The sequence below is a fragment of the Octopus bimaculoides genome, chromosome 9 (genome assembly GCF_046866305.1).
Source record: "Octopus bimaculoides isolate indiv1 chromosome 9, ASM4686630v1, whole genome shotgun sequence".
Taxonomy (NCBI): domain Eukaryota; kingdom Metazoa; phylum Mollusca; class Cephalopoda; order Octopoda; family Octopodidae; genus Octopus; species Octopus bimaculoides.
In genome coordinates, this window is record NC_142936.1 from 83053849 (window position 1) to 83078095 (window position 24247).

Sequence of the window (24247 nt, forward strand, 5' to 3'; positions counted from 1 at the left end):
AGAATCCAATTGGAATAAAAATGAAAATAGTGTATTTTAATGCAGACGAGAATATATAGAGGCTAACATAGTAGGACTCACTACTTAATATCTCGACATTCTGGAGTAGAAAGAAATTTCAGTCTCTACTTTATCTTATAACACAATTTATATCACTTTTAATTTTTCTTTAGTCACATTTCTAAAAACAAAAAAAGTCACAATTCTTATCTCCCTTTACTTTGTTCTGCTGTTTTATTTCGTTTTTTTTTTAACACATTCTTTTAGATGGTATTTTATCAAACTTGAGTTTCATTAGGCATTAGGCTCGCAGAAACTGTTAATTAATTAACCTTCAGCCAATGCAATCTCTCGACACCCATTTCTTTCCAAGTTTATCCCCCCAAAAGAATTGAAGTTAGCATTATAGATGAATGAAACTGTTGTTGATTTTATCATGGCTTACAACAGTGACTAGTTCCAACCCTGTAATATCTACTTATGACTAGGAGGACTGCACCATTTGAGAGCTACAGGAGTATCTTTTTACTGTTAGGTGGTTTAGACTATCTAAAATTTGCTGTGTTGGTTAAAAGATATGAACTATGGCCATTTTTGCTTGTCATCTGACAACATAATTACTCTGCCAACCAGCCTCTCTTATCACAACCTTTTATTATAAATCATGTTATGTTACATGTAGCATAACCAAGTATGTAAGGATATAAGCTCAATGTTCAAATGTTCCCTTGAAATTTTGGGTTTGGCATCCAATTCTACACAAGGAACAGACTATTGTTCTATCTACAGTGGGAGATATCTTTCTTAAATAAGATAGGCATGGATGTGTGGTTACAGTGTTTGCTTCATGCCAACATGGTATGAAGTTCAATCTCGCTGCATGTTACCTAGGTCAAGAGTTTTCTATCATAACCTTTGCTTGACCAAATACATGTGAGTAGAATTTTGTTGATGGAAATTGTGTAATGTCCATTAGAGTAGCTGTTCTTGTTCTTTACTGACAGACCAATCACTTAGTTGAACACTTCCTTCTAGGGCATAGGTAATTTAATAGCATCCACTCTGTTGCTAACATTCACCAGAATGAGGATTACTTTCCATCTCCATTAACCACTCTCAGAGGCCCACAAAAATGTCATGAGCATATTTCTTCATCCTCTGATTAAACCTTAAAAGAAGCTCAAACTAGTTAAATTTGCATAAACTGGGTGCTTATGACATTTGAATACAATAGGAAACATATTTGTACTAACTTTTAGCTAAACCAAATTGTTGCACCATATGTTGTACCAATACTAACATAACTGTGTTGTCAAAAATGACAATAGTTTTATTAATGATAAAAAATAATACATCCGTTCAAAAGAGTGTGAGAAACCCCAGATACAATTCTTACCTTAAGACTTAACCACATTTTATTTAACAGAAAATTATTACAATACTTTGTAAATGTTATGGTGCTTTTTATGGCAATGAAATTTTTGGCACAACCACAGTTTGGTGCCCCCTCTGCTTGCCTCTGAACTGACAAAACGTTCACACTTAATCATTTTATTGCTTGATAGAACACACAACCATGAAATAAAATTATTTCCCTAAATTTACAAAAAAACAATGCAAAACCAGCCCCCACATACTGCAATAAATAGATGTAGAACAAAAGAAAAGAAAATAGAAAAATTCTATGAATTCTTAGAATATTTCACTTTCATTGTAAAAGTGGACAGTAAAGATTAACTGTTCCATCTTTTTATCCAAATCAATGGAGTACATCACCTATTGATGGATACCTGTGCTCAGTGACATGTCAAATAATTGACTCTTTTTATCTATGCTGGTATTCGGGGAAGTAATAACAGCAGCAGTAATATGTTGAGACTATAGAAGTGTAATAATTATAACAACAACAATGATAATTTCTATTATAGGCACGTGGACTGAAATATTGAGGAGAGGGGCTAGTCAATTGCTTTGGCCCTACACTCAACTGGTACTTATTTTATCAGCCCCCAAAAGATGAAAGGCAATGTTAACCTTGGTGGAATTTGAACTCAGAATGTAAAAGTTCAAATGCTACTGAAGTCAACTTTGCCTTCCATTCTTTCATGGTCAGCAGAATGAGTACCAATTGAGTACTGGAGAGTATGTAACCAAGTACCCACTCCTCTAAATATATGTGCCACCAGAATGGGTGCATTTACAGAGCACTGGCATGAATAGTAGTAGTAGTAGTAGTAGTAGTAGTGGTAGTGGTGGTGGTGGTGGTGGTTGTAGTAGTAGTAGTAGTAGTAGTAGTAATAGTAGTAGTAGTAGTAGTAGTAGTAGTAGTAGTGGTGGTGGTGGTGGTTGTAGTAGTAGTAGTAGTATAGTGATTGTAATAAAGGTGATAATGCTAATGATAGTAGTAATAATAGTAGTAAAAAAAAATAATAATATGGATTAGAATTGGTCCTAGTTTTGCAGTAGGGAAAATAATGAAAGATTCTAACCAATTTCTTTCATTCACTATAGATACGTTTTACCCCACCCCCACCTCTACTCCAACCTATCCTTAAACTTACATAATTTGGACATTGTTAAGAAACTATCAACTATCAAATCTCTTGTTTTCATTAGTAAACATTTAGCTTCAAGGAATTAGAAGCTTTGTTTCTGTAGAAACAATGTTTCTTTGTATTTGGAATATTTTGCCATTGAATTACTATCTGTAACATCATTCATACTTCTTTTATCTCCTAAAATTTCCTGTTGCTAATTAATAATCTGTACAACAACATCAAAAGCAGCAGCAGCATTTTACCTTCTATTAGAGTGGCTGCGAACAAAAGCACATTGTAAATTATTATATGTGATTATTGAGTATACAATTGTATACAGGCCTTCAGATGGATTACTCTTGTAACAAATACTTCTGTCTCCAAGTGTTTAATTGAAGCAAATGACTTATAATATTAATTATGCATATCATAAATAGATTATTATTTTTATCATAAAATACCAAACACTAGAATGTAATGACAATGGCCAGTAATTTTACATAACTGTATTCATCCTTCATTGTATAGAACCACAATAAAAATTTAGGGTTAAGTTATAGGAAAAGCATCATCATATGTTTATATATTAAATTGTCCTCAATGTTGTATCCCTTGTTGAATCTTGTCTTTTATCTTTTACTTGTTTCAGTCATTGGACTGCAGCCATGCTGGGGCACTACCTTGAAGGGTATAGTCAAACAAATTGAACCCCACTATTTTTAAGCCTGGTACTTATTTTATTGGTTACTTTTACCGAAATGTTAAGTTACAGGGACATAAACAAACTGATACCACTTGTCAAGCACTAGTGGTGATGGGATGGGGGTGGGGATTGATGGTGGTGGACATACACCAGGGGCGGACTGAGAGTATTAAGGGCTCTTGGGCACAACTGTTTACCGGGCCACTTTGAATGTGTGTTTTAGTAAAGTTACCATGTAGAGTGCGGGCCCCTCAGAACACTGAGTCCTTGGGCAGTGCCTGATTGACTGACAGTTCAGTCCACCCTTGACATACACAAAGACACACACACATATACATACATACATACATACATAATCACCATCATCATTTAACACCTATTTTCCATGCTGGCATGGATTGGATGATTTGACAGGAGCTAGCATTGTCTGTTTTGGCTTGGCTTCTACAGCTGGATGCCCTTCCTAACACCTACCACGTTACAGAGTGTACTGGATGCTTTTTATGTGGTGCCAGCACCGACAAGATCACCAAGAAACTTGCACAACAAATCTCTCAACTGTGCCAGTTGAGAGATTTAAATTATAGGAGGGACAAATAAAAGTATCTTGCTGTAGATACATGGATACTGCAGTTGGAGAGCAAAATGAGAGTTGGAGAGTAAGATAAAGAAAGTGACAGTGAGAGGGATGATGATAGAGTTGTGTCAGGACATGCCCCTGAGGGACATACATACATGCACACACACACACTCACAAACACACACACACTCACACACTCACAAACACACACACACCCACACACACACACACACAACATGTATATGACAGCGTTCTTTCTGTTTACCAAATCCTCTCACAAGACTTTGATTGGCCTGTGGCTGTAGTAGAAGACACTTGCTCAAGATGTCACGCAGTACGACTGAACCCAAAACCATGTGCTTGGAAGCAAGTTACTTAAACAATCTTCTTTATTTTGATCTTCTGTTTAGTAAATAATCTTATTTTGTGAACAATATTTGATCTGGTAAACAAGCTCCAATGAACTTAAGTTTCAGATTTCAGTTTTAATTTCTTGAAGTTTAATTTTAGACTATTGTCGGATTAAACAGTGTTCCAACATTTGATATTTGTGGAAATATTTGTCAGGAAAATGATGGAAAAAAACAAAACCCCAATCAGGTCTCTGCACAAAACTGAAACAGTATAATACAACTGCACTTATAATGTTTTGGGTACAATACGTAGTCACACCCAACCCAATTTTGCAGAATCAGTGCCCCATCTTCTTTATTTTTATCTTTTTAATAACATTTATAAACTTTCATCCCTTCTGTATCAGCGTTGATGGAATTAAAATAAAAAATCAAGCTCTAATTAAAACTTAAAAGCAAAACAGCTATTGAATAGTAATCGCCTTCGTACACTAGCTTACAGACTGCGTAAGCCTTTGACGCAAGAAAATAAATCGATAAGCCTTTGCAGACAAATGGGAGCAAAATTCGCCTTCGCCCATGCCACAGAATTGGTGCAAAAAATTATTTTTGTACCTATTGGTGGAATTTTTGAATGATTCAAAATGTGAAAAATATACCTCATCACACTCTATATGCAGGTACCATTTTGGGGGGGAAAAATGCAAAACGGCAGAAGCAAATGCCCAATAAGATTTAAGCAGCTGCAAAAAAAAAAAAGTGACCAGTAAAAGTTTTTTAAATAAATCTTGCCTTGTTTGCAAAAATTTCCATAACTTTTTGCATGCATTTGATACAAAAGAACCTGAAGTTCAGGCAGTTGTGCGTTTTATTGAAATTGCACAAAAAACACGACCTCCACACCCCCAAATCGATCGAAGAGAACCCTTTTTTTTTGCCTTAGAGGCCATACCGTTCAACTGAGCAAACTCAAAGTTGCCATGTAAACTCTCCAGGTGTGAAAATTTTCAGATCAATCCGACCACACTTACTAACACTTTTGCCTGCACAACAGTTTGTGAGATAATGTCTGCCCTTTTCACAAATATATAGTAGATATATAGTATATATATATATATATATATATATATATATATATATATATATATATATATGTATGTATGTATGTATATATAGATGATGAAGGAAATGTTCTCTATGTGGCCTGTGTGTTTTCTGTACTCTGTTTATCATTTTGTCTACGTTTTCTTTGCAACGTCCTGTACCCAGATATGCATCTATATATACAGGTAGATGTAGGTATGTACATACATGTATATATATATATGCATATACTCATTTATTATTTGTATTATATATATATATATATATATATATATATATATATATATATTATTTTGTTTAAAAGAGTTCCAACACAGTCTGTTTTTTATGTTTTATTTATATTCCTGCAGAACCAATGTGGGGTATAGACTATGGAATATACAATATATAATATAATATACAATATATAATATAAAATAAAATAAAATAAAAATGGATGGCACCATGAAATAAAGTATTGAATGTAGATGAAATATTGAGTGTTCAATATAAAGGATCAAATATATAAATATAAGTATATATATATATATATATATATATATATATATATATATATATATATATATATATATATATATATATATATATATTAGGACACACACACACATCAATATATATTGCCATATATATATTGTCTATAAGATACTCGGAATTTAAAATATCTGATTACTAGACCATCATGGCTTCAACCACCAGTAATTTGAAGAGAGGGGAGAGAGAGAGTAGGAAAGAGAGAAACGTGGAGGATAGAAGGAAAGAGGAGGGAGAGGGGGAGAGATTGAGAAGGAGAGATGGGGGGGGGCGAAGGTAGAGTAATGATAGAGCAGTAAATCTGAATAAGAGCTGAATCAGACCATGACAAGCTATCTAAACCATGTCCGCATGGATAGTGGTCATAAAATGATAACATGTACAGGTGTGCCATGTAATTGAGAATAAAACTGAATATGAGGAAAAACAATGACACTAGATAGAACAAAAAAACCCCAAAAAAACTATAGTTTCAGTAAAATAGTATACACAAATATACTAAAGATACATTTGTAAAAGGTTGATAGTTGCAATGGAGACATTAGTCTCTCTCTATCACCTTTCAACAAGATTATATATTAAGAAATAGTAGAACAATTAACAACATAATAAAAATAAGTTTTATTTTTGATGATGCTTGGTTTTGCAAATCCTGTATCATTCAGCTTAGCAGCCGCTAGTTAACTTTTACTCGGCATTGGAAGGTTAAGGGCTTCGTTGATGCATGCCAGAGGAGCAAGTAGCTGTCACGTCGAAGGCATCATGGTAAAGAGGCTTAGAAAACGAAAGAAACTCTTTAAGTACTGGTTTTACTACGCATGCGCACTTGAGGGGCTTCCGGGAAGGCAAGTCCCTTGCGCATGCATAGATTGTACTTCCTTAATGGTGGCCATAATTTCGCGCCACTACACATTCAATAAAATTTCCCTCAATTCAACCCAAAGAGGATCAGGTTCTCATATATGTTGTCCATCATGCACACAGATAAAGCCTTCAACAAGTCTAGAGTGTTGTGGAACCACTTGTTGGTCTCCTGCTCAGTGTTTAAGCCCTGAGATAAGATGATAATGAAAACATTTTGTCATTCACTCTTGGGGCACAAGGACCATGTCAGAGGGAGCAGAGTCATGCTGGAACACATGGTCTTTCTGTCCACTTCCTTTGAATTAGGGCTTCATCACCCAGTCCAATAACCCAGTGTAAGCTGTGGCTTTAAAGCTAAGGTCCAGTCAGAAGAAATGTGACACAATTGCTCATGACCCCACCGAGGTTGACTTTGTCTTTCATTCTTTCAGATTTTATAAAATAAGTACCAGCCAACTACTGGGGTCGATGTAATTAACTTCCCTTTCTTCTCTGCTGATCCTGTGCGAAAATTTGAAACCATGATTATTATTACCTCTGCCTTAGCGAAGGCAGAAGCATTGTTTACAGTCATATTTGTTTGTTTGTTTGTCCGTGGACAAAATATCTCAAGAACTGCTGGATGGATTTAGATGAAACTTACAGGGATGTTTGGCTCCATGACTGGCATGAACTGACTTGATTTTGGGATCAATCTAGTACTGGACAAGGATTCTGAATTATTTTTCCTGTTTTTTTACTTAATTTTTGAGAGTGGTCAGGTTCATTTTTAGTATTCATATTTGTGAGAGCAGTTGAGTTTATTTCAGATATTCCCATTTTAAAAAATCATCTCTGGCTAATCGTTACTTTGGCAGAGGTTTGCGCTCTCTGACTGCTCTTATTATTATTATTACTATTATTATTATCGTCGTCGTCGTCGTCATCGTCATCATCATCATCATCATCATCATCGTCATCATTATTATTATTAAGTTTCTACAGCTGGATGCTCTTCCTAATGTCAACCACTCCAAGAGTGTAGTAGGTGCTTTTACATGCCACCGGCACAAGGGCCAGTCAAGCGGTTCTGATAACGACCACGCTCAAAAGGTGTTTTTTATGTGCTACCTGCACAGGAGCCAGTCTGGCAGCACTGGCAACGACCATGCTCGAATGCTGTTTTTTCATGTGCCAGTTAGGCGATGTTGACAACAATCATGCTCGTATGGTGCTTTTTATGTGCCACCGGCACGGGAGCCAATCAGCGGCCCTGGCATCTATCACGTTTGGATGGTACTTGTAATGTTCCACTGGCATGAGTGCCAATCATGGGGTACTGTCATCGGCCATGTCAGCAATTTATATATGTGTATTAGACAGAATGAGATAACAAAGCCAAGCTGTGAGGAGTTTTCAGGACATTTATAATGAAATTGTCTTACAGTTGTTTCGGAGATATTATGGATATCCCTTTATTTAATGGTCATTCTAATAGCTCTTTTGTTTGTCTTAATAAAGGTCATTTACATAGAAATTTCCCTTTGTTTTAACGGTAATTTTCATAGCATTTTTGCTTGTCTTAATAACTGACAAGATGCCGGAGCAGATTTCGCCCCTGACATCTGAAATTCTGAGTTTTATTATGGCAACTGAATAATTGTCACATTATATTACAGATATATATATATATAATTAATAAGTCTTAGGGTAGCAAAAAAATTAATTACATATATATATATAATATATATAATATGTATATAACATATATATATATATATATATATATATATATATGTATATATATATATATATATATATATACATATGATATATATATACATATGATATATATGATATATATAATATATATAATGTGTATATATATATATATATATATAATGTGTATATATATATATATATATATATATATATATATATATATATATATATATAAGCAATGTTAATTCTCTAAATGAAGTATTAACAGTAACTGCACGATAAAGTGTAGTATATTGCCACTTAAGTGTGGCTGACCCCTAGGGGTGGATGTTACTGTTGCTTTTAGCCCCAGGAGGACATCTCCTCCAGCTGGCTTATCGACACACTACTGTGTCCTGTTTGCCAAGGGAAGTTATCCCTCCCATCATGACCTGTAGCACGAACGGACACTGGAAAAGTATATATAAGATTGCCAAGAATTTATCTCTCTCATCAAAGATCAGTGGCTATCGGACGCTGACGAAGGGAAATAACCCTGAAACCCGGATCCGTTCGTGCTACAGATCATGATGGGAGGGATAACTTCCCTTGGCAAACAGGACACAGTAGTGTGTCGATAAGCCAGCTGGAGGAGATGTCCTCCTGGGGCTAAAAGCAACAGTAACATCCACCCCTAGGGGTCAGCCACACTTAAGTGGCAATATACTACACTATATATATATATATACGCATACATCTTTTATAGGGTCCGGGGGTGACAAATGGCACTGCCGTTCCAGGCAGCACACACTAACCACACTTGTGCTGAAAGTTGCCTATTATGTATATATTTGTGTGTGTGTTCGTGAGTGTGTATATTCGTGCATGAGTGTGTGTTCGTGCGAGTGTGTGTGCTTGTTTTTTTTTTTTATTTCGATATCATGTGGTAACTGTAAACAGATGTTACCGTCATAGGCACAGTAATGATCTTTTTGTAATCATCCGTGAAAAACAGGTTCGACCGTTGTGCTGTTCGTTTTAAACGAAACGAAATATTGTCTTGCTGGGAAACAGGTGAGGGTTGACAATAAAAAGAGCATCTGGCAATAGAAAAATCTGCCGCATCGAATTTTTTCTGACTCATGCAAGCATGAAAAACTAGACGCTAAACGACTACAGTACCTATCTGTCTGTCTATACCAAGCCTTTAGTCGTGTGCATATGTGTATACATGAGTGTATATATATATACATATGGGCGTGTCTTCATGATACGGTAGTATTGCTAGTGAGATCCAAAGCTCGATTCCCGTCAGCGGTTAATTCTAGTTTCGATTTCAAATTAAAGTTTATATATATATATATATATATATATATATATATATATATATATATATATATATATATATATATATATATAATTTTCCAAAGGATGTTGTAACTGTTACCAATATAGCATAAGACTTTACCCTAGGGGATCAATGACTATATATATATATATATATATACTTGTATTTATAGATCTCTACCAAAAATTTGGTAAAAATATTGTACCTCTTATCAACGTAGCAAAATTCTCATATGAAAGGTTGTTAATCATACAATTGTGTGTGCATATCAATTTAAATAAAACTATAACGCGATCCCAAAAGTTTTTTTACAATGGATCGCGTTATAGCTCTTATTTAAATTTATATATATATATATATTTATATAAATTTATATATATATTTATATAAATTTATATATATATATATATATATATATATATATATATATATATATACACATACATATACACATACATTTGATCACTTTAAACAAATCATTTGTGCAGGTCATACATCGTCACCGACGGGAGAGTCCATCACACACACACACACACACATAAAAGTTAGATAAGGCCGGTTTATGAAATTACTTTAGGTTTCACGTTCATGAAGGGTTTAGCTTTATGGCGTATCACCAGACCCCAAAACCTGTTGGCTTTTGGGATTTGATGATACAAGGTAATCCCATAAACCTGCCTTACCTAACTTTCATTTATACTGCTCTAGCGTGTGTGTCTCTTCGCTTGTAAAAACAAATCCGAAAAGAGACGCATATATATATATATATATATATATATATAATTTTCCAGAGGATGTAGCAACCGTTACCAATATAACGTTGACATAGAGTGGTAAATAAATCGATCTTGAATATATCGAGTTTGAAGTTTCTATCTCTTTTAAATATACAAATTTAAAAGTTAAAAACCTTGAAATATATATATATATATATATATATATATATATATATATATATATATATATTTCAAGGTTTTTAACTTTATATATATATATATATATATATATATATATATATATATATATATATATATATATATATATATATATATATATATATATATATATATATATATATATCGCTTGTAAAAACAAATTCGAAAAGAGACGCACACTCACTCTCTCTATATATATGTAGTGGAGGCGCGTGGCCTAGTGGTTAGGGTGTCAGCACCATGATCGTAAGATTGCGGTTTCGATTCCTGGAGCGGGTGACGCGTTGTGTTCTTGAGCAAAACACTTCATTTCACGTTGTCCAGTCCACTCAGCTGGCAAAAATGAGTAACACTGCGATGTACTGGCGTCCCGTCTAGCTGGAGAACACATACGCCATTGAAACAGGGAAACCGGGCCCATGAGCCTGGCTGGGCTTTAAAAGGGCGCATTTATTTATTATATATATATGTATGGATATGTCTGTCTGTATATGGTGAGAGGGAGAAGAGAGAGAAAGTGTGTGTGTGTGTGTGTGTGCGCGCGCGGACGAGCGTATGCTTGAATATATCAGAATGTCCGAAGCTATGACAATGACCGTGGTATAAAATGGACAAAGATATTTATAATGGTGTCAGTAGGAAACTGTTGAGGTTGATAGGAGAGGTGTTGATTACGACCATATGCCTACATTATGCATTGCTTTTTTCTAAGGACAGTAACCAACTTAATTGTCTTTTTTTAGTGCATATCTATCTTCTCCATATTACAACTTTAGTTAATAACTTTCGGACGTCTGCGCATAATATATGTGCATGATTTTGTCTATATTCTAATAAATGTATGTATATATATGAATATATATGCATATGTATTTGTACGTATTCATAAAAACATGCGTAAGGCAGACATTCCGATCTATCTACCGTATGTTGGCCAGCAACAATGTGTTTTTAGTTGGCTGCTCTTTCTCTAATTTTTGTGGACAAAGATAGTCGCTGACTGACACACACGCACTTGTTCCGAGCCACTGTTCACCCTCCCCTTCCTCTCCCTCTCTCTCTATCTATTGCTAAGTGTTCTCTCTGTATATATCTATATATCTATTTATAGGTCTTCTCTCTTTCTGTTTTTATATATCTATCTCTCACTGTATCTCTCTCTTTTTTTCACAGTATCAATCTATTCATCACAATGCTTCTCTCCCTATCTCTCACTTTATCACTACGTCTTTCTCTGGTGTCTCAGTGGCGACCTTGAGCGCTGATCTCTTACCTACGACACATTTATATCTATTTTTTTTCTTTTTGACACCCAACCCATATAGGTACCTATATATTGTGACTTACTGTTGCTGTGATGGAATTTTGACTAAACCAGAAAACAGGAAAGCGCCTTGTGACGTATAAATAGCCACTAACACCATTCACTGACATCCTGAATATATATATACAATATATATATATATTCATATCCACTAAAGTAGTGTTTGTTTTTGTGTATATATCATGTTATTCCGCGGCGATAGACTTATTACATATCTGTGGATTAATTAACGTCTCGCACACAATTCGAAGAGAAAATTTGTCACCCAAAATGTCTCTTGTTCATCCATGGATATCTACTGGGAAGCTATTGGAACCAATCTAGACTATTATCTGGAAACAAAAGGAGAGGTTGAGAAAGGTGAGAAAAGAGAATTTTTAACGTTTGTGTATTTTCAGGAGGGTGGAAGTGAGGGAACTAGTGGTAAGTCAGTGTACAAGGGTTCGCTCTCTACATCAACCGGAAAATTGGTTTTTTATATATATATATCATAATTCGTGCTCCGATTTGAAAAGGTAAATATTTTTCTGTTGCCAACACATAAAAATATGAATACACACACGCACACACACGTAGATATCCCCCCACACACACAAACTGGCAGGCATGTACGCACTGGTATGTGTATACACACATACGATGTACGATGACATGTATGCGTACATGCGCATGTATGTGTATATATGTATGTATATGTGCGCATATATATATATATATATATATATATATATATATATACATATACACACACATAAATATATACTCGCATACATAGACTGACTCGCACACTCACATTTGTACAAAGTTACACTAACACCCCTGGACTTACACACACACGCACACACACCCAACCCTGATCCTAGGTTTACTTGAGTAAGGCTAACCTGGGGTTAAACTATAACAAACACATATTACTAGACATATACACATAACTACACACACGCATTACTACTCAGGTACTCAACACACATAAGTTATAAATACACACGTAACTACACATAATTGTACACATAATTTAACAGACACAAAGATAACCACATAGAGCTACACACTTAATTTAAGACACACACACATAACTACAGATTTAACTACACGTATTACTCATAACTACATACACATAATTTAAGACGTATAAATAACTATTCAGATAACTACACACAGTTAAACACAAACAACTACATGCACGTACACACACACACACACACGTACACACACACACACACACACAACTACACATATGACTACACACAATTAAACACACACATGATTTAACACGCGCACACTCACTTAAACTCCGGCAGGCCAATCCTCTTTGCAACACTCGACATTTGTTACATGTGAACTGTTGCAGTTGATTTTACAGGATTTCTGAAACTTCAAAACACAGATACTATCTATCTATCTATCTATCTATCTATCAACTATCTATCTGTCTGTCTGTCTATCTCCTATCAACAATCTGCTGTTCGTATGTTTGTCTCTCAATCCGTCTGTCTTCACACTCACATGGACACTGCATTCATTTCTATTCAGTACACATTCTCATTTCTTCTCTCTCACTTTCATCTCTCGCTCTCTCTTTCATCTCTCCCTCTCTTTCATCTCTCTCTCTCTCTCTCTCTTTCATCTCTCTCTCTCTTTCATCTCTCTCTCTTATCTCTATCTCCCCCCCCCCCCACTGTATGTCAATATATATCGAATTTACACATATCCAAATTGAGGGAGTGGAATTGATAAAATGCATGTTACATATGTTTCTTGGCTGGTTGAATCTCTCATGTAATAGTTACACAATGACAGGTGCTCAACTTAGCTAATCATCAGGCTGAGATTGCCTTAATGAAAACAAGGTTTCATTGTTACTTGGAATTTCCAAGTTGACTACCCGCAGGGGTGACTACACTTTTTGATCTCTAAGCACACACACGTGTGTATGTGTGTGTGTTGTAGCTTTGTATCTATGAATATATATGTATGTATACACACACACACACACACACACACACACACACACACACACACACACACACACACACACACACACACACACACACATATATATATATATATATATATATATATATATATATATAAGTTTAATCTCTTGTTTTGCCCCAAGACTATGTTTATTTATTTATTGTCTTCGTCTATTGTTTCAAATTACCGTTTTTTACTTGCATACATCCATCCATCCTGTATTATTTTGTTTGCCCGAACCCTAATTCTCCACAAATTTTGCAGGTGCAAAATTCGAAATCGCGATACAGCTATATACATTAGGGACTTACCTCCCCTTTTTAGTCATTAAGTATAGTGTTTTAGTGGTTTTGGAGTTGATTTAACTCTTATTTTACCATAAGCAGTGCTAGTCAGTACCCTTTTGTCACTTTTGTGACCTCTACTAATTTTGTATATGAATATCTATTTTCATATATGTATACAAAAATTTATATATATATATATATATATATATATATATATATATAGTGTTAGGTGTGATGTACAGAAATTGAATATTGAGAAAAAAAGTCGTCAGAATTTAGGAAAAAAATCTTTTTATTTCTTCATTATTATTAGCGCTTTCGTTCCTTTCTCGAACTTGTCAAATAAAATTTTGTGAATGTACAGCTTGTTCATTTATATAAAACAGATGTTTTTTTGGGGGATTTGTTTAGAAGAGAACATTGTTTTGTTTTTTGGGGGGTGAGGTTCTATGACAATGGAGATGGATAGATAGAAATATAGGTAAGTAGATAGGCTGATAGATAGATGAGAAAAAGAAAGAAAGAAAGAAGCAAATGTTTGGATGTGGCACAAGCAATGCATTAATAAGATGCTCAGAGAAAGAAAAGAGTAGAAGTTTTACATTTTGAGCATAGCTCTTCTTTGGAATCAGGAAGAAACAGGAAACTCCAAGAGGAAATAGGAATAAAAATTGCAACCGCTGTTTGTGGGACTTTTTGAACTAAATTCTTCAATGTATTAAGATGGAAACTCAGTATGCAGTGTGTCTTGTTTGATGTCATATGTATTCGAGTTCTTGTATTTATATGTCAATAGTGATTCTCGCTGATGAGCAATTTAATGCATTGATTGATTAATAAATAGAGTATTTAATAGTTAAGGGCAAAACTTCGAAGTACGGGAATGGCTAATCATGTGTCAAAATAAGAATAGTTTTTTTGTGATTTGGGATTTAACTTCCATTTCTAGCATGATGGAAAACCACTTAGTGGCTTTCCCTCAGTGTATAACTCTTATACACACATATAATATAATAATATTTGCAGTCTATAGACATTTTTACTCACGCTGGCCATTGGTGAAAAAAATTAATATTTAATTTTTACCCTATATCTAGAATTTTATATATATATATCACCATCATCATCGTTTAACGTCCGCTTTCCATTATAGCATGGGTTGGACGATTTGACTGAGGACTGGTGAAACCAGATGGCTACACCAGGCTCCAATCTGATTTGACAGAGTTTCTACAGGGTGCTTTTACGTGTCACCCGCACGGAGGCCAGTCAGGCGATACACACACACACACACACACACACACACACATATATATATATATATATATATGTGTATATGCATGGCGCAATGGCCCAGTGGTTAGGGTAGCGGACTCGCGGTCATAGGATCATGGTTTCGATTCCCAGACCGGGCGTTGTGAGTGTTTATTGAGCGAAAACACCTAAAAGCTCCACGAGGCTCCGGCAGGGGATGGTGGTGAACCCTGCTGTAATCTTTCACCACAACTTTCTCTTACACGGCGGTGCATCAGCATGGCCGCAGCTCTAAGCTGAAACTATAACAAAAAAAAAAAACAAAAAAAATATAAACAATTTCGAGGATTCAAGAGAATCAGGTACTTGAATAGTAAAGTACCAAGGTCAGGTCAGTGATAGGACTGTCGTATACAAGCAATATTTAACAGCAGATCCATGCTTACTAAAGTAAACATGGATTTGTACTCAGGTTGTGCATACAATCACAAATGGCCGACTGAATACATGACATATTAAGGTCACACATAGGTACTCTCACTGCACCTATTGCACCACACTCCACGCAGTCTACAGCCAAATGAATTTCAGGTTCTGAGTTAGGTGAATGATAAACAAATAACATATCTATATATATATATATATATATTGATATATGATATATTATATATATATATATATATATGATATATTATATATATATATATACATAACATAATATATGTATATATATATATATATATATATATATATATATATATATATATATATATATAAAATATATAGTTTTAGGGAAAATAACCAAGTTTCAACAACTCATCGATGAAAGCTCAATTTAATTTTAATTTAAATTGATTTTAATTGAGTTTTTACCTGTAATTTTGGATTTTGTCCCTAATATTATATATATATATATATATATATATATATATAAAGTGAAGTATGTTTGCCACTTAAATGTGGCTGACCCCGAGGGGTGGATGTTACTGTTGCTTTTAGCCCCAGGAGGACATCTCCTCCAGCTGGCTATCGACACACATCTGTGTCCTGTCTGTATTTGCCAAGGGAAGTTATCTTTCCCATCTTGATCTACGATACGTACGTACTCGAGTTTCAGGGTTATTTCCCTTCTTCAGCGTACGACAATCCCCGACCTTCGATGCAAAAGACATCCCTTGGCTAATATATATAACTTTTTCCAGTGAAATTATTCACTGATATCGAAAAAATGAAAACAAGCAATGTTAAATCTCTGAACGTGGTATTAACAGTAACTGCACGATAAAGTGAAGTATGTTTGCCACTTAAATGTGGCTGACCCCGAGGGGTAGATGTTACTGTTGCTTTTAGCCCAAGGAGGACATCTCCCCCAGCTGGCTATCGACACATATCTGTGTCCTGTCTGTATTTGCCAAGGGAAGTTATCTTTCCCATCTTGATCTACGATACGTACGTACTTGAGTTTCAAGGTTATTTCCCTTCTTCAGCGTACAACAATCGCCGACCTTCGATGCAAAAGACATCCCTTGGCAAATATATATAACTTTTTCCAGTGAATATATATATACATATACATAATATAGTATATGTATATATACATAATATTAAAAAATGGAGAAAATGTTATGCAATTATAAATACAAGCAGCAAGAAAATAGCAACAGGTGTCATTTGACTAATAAGGACGAATCAAATTGAGCTGGGGTGTGTAAAGTGAAATCCTTGAGGCAGAAACATAGGAGCTGAACATAAGAGATGAAAGTCATTGTCTCTGTGTCGTCTATCTGTCCACATGTTTCATTGTCGTCTGTTGTGCTTATGCTCCATCTTTTTGATATATATATATATATATATATGGAGGTGGTAATAGCACAAGTAAGTCTAAGGTATTTGAATTTGAGAAGGAATTTAATAAAAATGATTTTAAAAATTATATAAAGAAAATATTACCAGTTTCAGTGATGAATCTCATCATATCAAATATCAATAAAAATTTATAAAAATTTGAAGGAAAAACAGTTTATCTTCTGTCTGGGAGTCAAGAACATGTCTGGATATTTTATGTTGAAGTCGTCTTGAGATATAGTTTGGTATAAAGTTCAAAGTGTTAGAGAGTACGAGAAGAGGTGTAGTTGTCTATTGTCTAAAATCTCTGTGTGTTCCTGTCAAGGGAGCGGCTAAAAATCCACATTGAATGGGTTTTATGTCCACCTGTGTATGAGTGTGTGTGTGCATTGTGTTGAATGTCCTTTGAATATGTTTGGAATGTGACCAGGTGTGTGTTGATGGGTGTTTATGTTGTGGTGAATGTCTTGTTGAAGGAAGAATTAGGATTTTCTTTTGGGCTAGATATGTTCTTTTGAGTGTCTCCCCCTGTGTGTATGTGTGGTCACCAGCTGTGTGTGTGTAAGTGTGTGTGTGTGTGTGTGTGTGTGTGTGTGTGTGTGTGTGTGTGTGTGTGTGTTTGTGCATGTGTAAGTGTTTTTTGTGATGTTTGATGTTTTCTTTTGTATGTATGTGTCTGCAAATTGTATGCAAATTCATGGTAGAATAATTGAATTAATTTGATTAAATTAGATTAATTACATATCAGTGTTCTCCTCAGTACAAGAAGTATAAACAGAAAAATTATTATTACAGAGGACTTGATACAGGAAAAAGCAGAGAATAATTTTGGATATCCATATGATAATTTTGGATACCCTTATGAAAATTACGAGCATCATAATAAAGGATGTGAGTCTAGTTATATGTATAAACTAAAACTATATATATATATATATATATATATATATATATATATCATCATCATCATCGTTTAACGTCCGCTTTCCATGCTAGCATGGGTTGGACGATTTGACTGAGGACTGGTGAAACCGGATGGCAACACCAGGCTCCAGTCTGATTTGGCAGAGTTTCCACAGCTGGATGCCCTTCCTAACGCCAACCACTCAGAGAGTGTAGTGGGTGCTTTTACGTGTCACCCGCACGAAAACGGCCACGCTCGAAATGGTGTCTTTTATGTGCCACCCGCACAAGCCAGTCCAGGGGCACTGGCAACGATCTCGCTCGAAAATCCTACAGGAGCCAGTCAGGCGGTACTGGCAACGGCCACGCTCAAAATGGTGCATCTCATGTGCCACCCGCACAAGAACCAGTCCAGGGGCACTGGCAACGATCTTACTTGGCTTGCCGGGTCTTCTCACGCACAGCCCATTTCCATATATATATATATATATATTTGTTTTACTTGTTTCAGTCATTTGACTGCAGCCATGCTGGAGCACTGCCTTTAGTTGGGTAAATCGACTTCAGGACTTATTCTTTGTAAGCCTGTACTTATTCTGTTGGTCTCTTTTGCTGAACTGCTTATTTACAGGGACATAAACATACCAGCATCGGTTGTCAAGGGATGTTGTGGGGACAATTACACACACACAAACATATACGCACACATACATATATATATTACATATCTACATCTACAACAGGCTTCTTTCAATTTCTGTCTACCAAATCCATTCACAAGGCTTTGGTTGGCCCGAAGCGATAGTAGAAGACAGTTTCCCAAGAACCTGGAACCATGTGGTTGGTAAGCAAGCTACTTACCACACAGCCACTCCTGCACCTATATAAAATACATACATACATATATTAAATATATATATATATATATATATATATATATATATAAATATATATATGTAAGTATGTATATATGCATATATATATATATGTATATTATAAGGTTTTTAACTTTTAAATTTTCATATTCAAAAGAGACAGAGACTTCAAACTCGATATATTGATTTATTGGTAACGGTTGCTACACCCTCTGGAAAATTATTATATATATATATATATATATATATATATATATTATATGCATCATCATCATCATCATCGTTTAATGTCCATTTTCCATGCGAGCATGAGTTGGATGGTTTGACTGAGGACTGGCAAGCCAGGAGGTTGCACCAAACTCCAATCTGATCTGGCAATGCTTCTACAGTTTGATGCCCTTCCTAATGCCAACCACTCTGAGAGTGTAGTTGATGCCTTTTACGTGCCAATGGCAGAGGAGCCAGCCAGGCCTGACATCAATCGCATTCAGATAATGCTTTTTACATGCAACCGGCACAGGAGCCAATTAAACGGACCTGTCATTGGCCATATTCAAATGGTGCATTTTACATGTCACTGGCATCGACCATGCTCAAATGGTGCATTTTATGTGCCATCAGCACAGAAGCCAGTCAGGGACCACTGGCCACAGCTACAATTTTGGTTTTACTTGGCTCAACAGGTCTTCTGAAGCCTAACCCATGAAGGGTACTTTTAAATGGGCTGGACATGCAACACTGGCATCGGCCATAGCTGTGCTTAATTTCAAGTTGGGTACTATATATTCTATTGGCTCTCTTAAATCCAAGATTTCCAAGCTGCAAGATGTCTGCAGATGTTAGCTCAACTTATACAGGGTCAGTTTAAAGAGATGCTGCCTCTGTATAATTTCTATCTGCCAAATTTCACTCACAAAGAATTGCTCAACCAAATGCTGTTGTAGAAGACACTTGCTTGAGTTACTCAATACACTGAGGAATCAAACATGAAAATATGTGGTCAGGAAACAAACTTCTCAACCACACAGCCATGCATACATATCATCATCATTGTTTAATGTCCATTTTCCATGCTGGCATAAATTGGAGAGTTTGACAGGAGCAGGCAAACTGGAGGTCTGATTTAGCTTGGTTTCTATGGCTGGATGCCCTTCCTAATGCCAACCACTTTACAGAGTGTACTGGGTGAGTTGTACATGACACCAGCATGAGTGATATATATATATATATATATATATACACACACATATATTTGAGTGTGATCATTACCAGTGTCGCCTTACTAGCACTTGTGTCAATGGCACGTGAACAAAACATTTGGGCGAGGTCATTGCCAGTGCTGCTGGACTGACTCCTGTGCAGGTGGCACATAAAAAACACCATTTGGGCATGGCCATTGCCAGTACTGCCAGACTGGCCCTCGTACTGGTGGTTGGCGTTAGGAAGGGCATCCAGCTGTAGAAACTCTGCCAGATCAGATTGGAGCCTGGTGCAGCCATCCGGTTCGCCAGTCCTCAGTCAAATTGTCCAACCCATGCTAGTATTGAAGGCAGACGTTAAACGATGATGATGATGATGATGAATACACCTAATGATAATAATAATTGATTTGTTTGTATGCATATACATATACATATGCATATACAAAGATTAAGTACTAGAGTTGATGTAGTGCTCCAACATGGTCGCAGTGAAATGAACGAAACAAGTAAAAGAATAAAAGAATATATATACATACCTTCTTTTTACACATATGCACACATGCGCTTCTGCACGCACACACATGCACACACACACACATGCACACACACACACACATATATATATATACAAGGTCTGATCAATAGGTATCTAGACTATTGCCATAGTAACGAAGCTAAAGCATGCAGAGTGAAACCGCTTGGCAAAGGTATACCTTGAACTCAGTTGTGCACGTGCACTAAGTTTTAATGTTCTAGCTCACTTCTGTTGTTGGAAGGAAGGAAGGTGTGTAGCGTGTGATTGTCGTGTTGACCATGACAAAGAAAATTGTCATGGTGATACCTACTCAGAGGCCTACACAAAGTTGCAAAAAGTGTATGGAGAGGAGTATATGAGCTGCACACAAGTGTGCAAGGGGTTCAAATATTCCCGAGATGGCTGAAAAAATGTCGATATTAACAAATGTTCTGGGAGACCCACAACCAGCAGAACTGAGAAAAACATCATGGATGTGTGTGCAGCTGTAAGGGGAAATCGTGAAATCACCATCAGTGAATTATCAGGGGGATGTGCAGATTAATTATGGTTCAGTTCAGCCCATTATCACTGAAGATTTGGGTATGAGACACATGTCTGCCAAGTTTGTGGCAAATCTGCTTTCAGCTGACCAAGAAGACACTTGGGTTTCAGTTGTACAAGATCTCCTTGATTGTGTTGAGAACGATGAAAGCTTTTTGAAAACTTTGTGCGGGCCTCTGAGCAGGTGTCACATAGCTTTTGGCAAAATTTGATGCAGATTCTTTGCTCGATTCTCTCTGTTATGGTCAATGCGACAATCACACTCTACACACCTTCCTTTCAAGCATTGCTGTAACCAGCAGAAGTGAGCTAGAATGTTAAAATTTAGTGTGCATGCACAGCAGAGTTCAAGGTCAATCTTTGCGAAGCAGCTTCACTTTGCATTCTTTAGCTTTGTTACTATGGCAACAGTCCGGATACTTATTGATCAGACCACATATATTGTACATGCATACACACATACATGCATACATACATACATACATACATATATATATATATAAACATATAAATAAACTAGTAGTGCTGGTTCCACATAGAAAGCACTTAGTCCACTCTGTAAGGTGGTTGGTTGGAAAGGCATCCAGCTGTAAAACATCCGCCAAAACAGACACTGAAACCAGGTGCTGTCAAACCATCCAACCTATGCCAGCATAGAAAACAGATGTTAAATGCGCCTATACACAGCCACCTGTGGCTATCATCATCATCATCATCATCATCATCGTTTAACGTCCGCTTTCCATGCTAGCATGGGTTTGACGATTTGACTGAGGACTGGTGAAACCGGATGGCTACACCAGGCTCCAATCTGATTTGGCAGAGTTTCTACAGCTTGATGCCCTTCCTAACGCCAACCACTCAGAGAGTGTAGTGGGTGCTTTTACGTGTCACCCGCACGAAGGCCAGTCAGGCGGTACTGGCAACGGCCACGCTCAGAATGGTGTATTTTATGTGCCACCCGCACAAGAGCCAGTCCAGGGGCACTGGCAACGATCTCGCTCGAAAATCCTACAAAGGCCAGTCAGGCGGTACTGGCAACGGCCACGCTCAAAATGGTGTATTTTATGTGCCACCCGCACAAGAGCATATATATATAAATTGAATAGAGGGATTCAGTTGACAATCTAACAATTTATTTATATTATAATATAACATAATATACTATTTTTTATATAGATGCATAGATATAACACACACACACACACACACGTACACACACGCACACCTCAGCAAAATTTGGTACAATGATACATGTATAATGCTTAATAAATATGCACATATACATACAAAGACATACATACAGGAGAAAAAAGTAAATCAAATTTTGTGTTAAGGAGATACAGTTCATACAATGGGTTTAAAGGATGAAAACTGAGAGACATTTTAAAATAACAAAACGAATTTTGTCTCACACAATCCATACAGGTGTCTGCATATAAACAGACATTCATTCACACACATGCACACGCATGGACCTATACATACATACATGCACACACGCGTGCACACGCACACGCACGCACACACACACACACATACGCACGCACGCGCACACACACACACACACTCTCTCTCTCTCTCTCTTATACGTAAGCGCAGACAGGCAGATCATGCAAAGACGCATTCATGTATGAATATGCAAAATTGTATTCATATACTTTTATAGGATTTGAGGTATCAACGGAAATTATTTAAAAACTGTATATTGTATTTTATTTAAAAATACCTCAAATTTAATATGTGGACAAGAACAACAACAACAGCAGTAAATAGTAGTAGTAGTGGTGGTGGTAGCCGTGGTAGTGGTAGTAATGATACTGTTAAATTTAATATTTTATCAATTAAATCAATATCATATTTAATTAAATTATGCTAAATACTACAGTGGTAATGGGATTATATACTTAATTATTATATATTAACCTGTAAATTTTTATAAACAAATTTTAAGAAAAATATTTCTTAAGGGAAACAAATTGCCTAAAAAGTGTGCTTGTATGTGTGTGTGTGTGTGTGTGTGTGTGTGTGTGTGTATGTGTGTATACACGCACACATACAAATATATATACATGTTGACTAAAGAGGAATGAAGGTGGTAAACTTCGTTTGATGTGCAACATCAGTGTGTATGTACAACAAAGTGCAAATGTGTTGAGAGAAAAGTTGGGTATAAGAGGAATCAGATGCAGCATACAAGAGAGAAGACCATGCTGGTTTGGACATGTGATGCGTATGAACGAAGACAGCTGTATAAAGAAGGGCAATCGCTGAAAGTGGATGACACCTGTGGAAGAGGGAGACCCAGGAAAATATGGAGTGAAGTGGTGAGGGCCGATCTCAGGATGCTGGGCTTCATAAAGGAGAGATAGTGGACCGAGATGTCTGGTGATATGAGGTTCTTGAGAAGATCCGACCATTTCAGCAAAACTGAGTTCTAAAAGCACTGTGTTCCACTCACATGTCACAATAGAATTTTTCACACTTCCTACCTTGACAAACCAAACTACATCTCTTTTCTTCTTCACATTTCCTCATTTTCGTGCTCTATGCTTATGCTTATCTCTTGCTCTCCAATTCTTATTTCTTTATTGCCCACAAGGGGCTAAACATAGAGGGGACAAACAACGACAGACAAAGGGATTAAGTCGATTACATCGACCCCAGTGCGTAACTGTTACTTAATTTATCACTCGGCGGAATTTGAACTCAGAACGTAACGGCAGACGAAATACCATTAAGCATTTCGCCCGGTGTGCTTAACGATTCTGCCAGCTGGCCGTCTTCAATTCTGTCCTCACTGCCCTGCTCACTGTATCATTGCTATCTTGTCGTCTTCCACCTGCTCTATATATCCAGGTTTCATC

The 24247-nt window shown here is 36.2% G+C and overlaps 1 protein-coding gene across 4 annotated transcripts in view; it reads left to right on the forward strand.

Moving 5' to 3' along the window:
* Window positions 1-11168: 11168 nt before the first annotated feature.
* LOC106879295 (uncharacterized) overlaps window positions 11169-24247 on the forward strand; it is a 106688-nt gene continuing 93609 nt past the window's right edge. For all 4 annotated transcript variants that reach the window (XM_089357929.1, XM_089357928.1, XM_089357924.1 and 1 more), the window contains exon 1: window positions 11169-12319. The gene's annotated coding sequence lies outside the window, so the exon portion shown is untranslated. The remainder of the gene's footprint in view (window positions 12320-24247) is intronic.